Raw genomic sequence first — 1,403 nt, forward strand, 5'->3', positions numbered from 1 at the left:
GTATTCAGTGTTTATACTATGCTGTATTGATACAGATGTCGTGCACTCAGAAGATCTTTGGAGATCAGAAAAACATTATCACTTTTTACACTATTATTTACATGAATTAATTAATATATGAAAGTGCCTTAGTAACCATAGTAATGCTTTTATTTAAAAAATTCTATAAAATGTTCATTCAGATTGTTTCTAAAAATATTGTTGCGTCATCGAGATCACGTGACTATTCTCACGCCTCTACTTTCTAGAACTATCCTGTACTTTGGCGAATGCTCTAGCATTTACTATATATAGGGTAGTCTGGTATATAAAAGAGGGTGACAACGTGACGGCAAGGATAATGTATGTGTAGGTAATGAGTAATTGAACTGCGGTCAGAGAGAGACGTATTGTTGAAGTTAACGTTCGTTCGTTATAGTGTTTGTTATAGCGCGACTGTTGAAAATAAGTGTATCGTAAAGTTATATTCAGAAAGAATAAACCAGTTTTATTAAGTAAGGACTTGTGTCGCTAAAGTTTCGTCGGAACGAAGTTACGGATAGTTAATTAACAAACGGAGACGTAACAAGTTGGTGTCAGAAGTGGGATAGAAAAAAAATGGAAACGAGAAGCGGCAAATCAAACTACAGCATAGCAGACTTGATAGCTGCAATACAAGAACAGCAAAAGAAACAAGAAGAACGAGAAAAGAAACAAGAAGAACGAGAAGAAAAATTACAACAGTTGTTAGAGGAAAAAGAAAAGAAACAAGAAGAACGAGAAATTAAACAAGTAGAGAGATTACAGCAGTTGTTGGAGGAAAAAGAAAAGAAACAAGAAGAGAGATTACAGCAGTTGTTGGAGGAAAAAAAAAGAAACAAGAAGAGAAGTTACAGCAGTTGTTAGAGGAAAAAGAAAAGAAACAAGAAGAACGAGAAATTAAACAAGAAGAGAGATTACAGCAGTTGTTAGAGGAAAAAGAAAAGAAACAAGAAGAAAGATTACAGCATTGGCAACTGGAACAAGAAAGGAAACAGGAAGAAAGTCAGCAGCAACTACAGAAAAATCTACAACAATGGCAAGAGGTACAAATGGAAAACATTAGTAACTTTAAAAGCGAATTAGATACGTTAAAGGACGATCTATTGTTTTTTACACAAGGAGGATACATTGACCATCGACTTAACCAGTCCCAGACAATGACAAGCCCTATCCAGACCCTGCAGCTAAATCCTAATGCAGACACATTCAGTCCCGTTAGAAGTCAATCCCATGATACTGTAACAGGAGGACATCTCGGAGTTAAGAAAACATTGAGTCACCTACGACACAGATTTTACTGGATAGGTATGGAGACAAGATGTGGAAGAATGGTGCAGAACATGCAGTACACGTTGTGCTAAAAGGGGACCCAAGCATAAGGG

This window comes from Limulus polyphemus, unplaced genomic scaffold (assembly GCF_000517525.1).
Source record: "Limulus polyphemus unplaced genomic scaffold, Limulus_polyphemus-2.1.2 Scaffold7354, whole genome shotgun sequence".
NCBI lineage: Eukaryota > Metazoa > Arthropoda > Merostomata > Xiphosura > Limulidae > Limulus > Limulus polyphemus.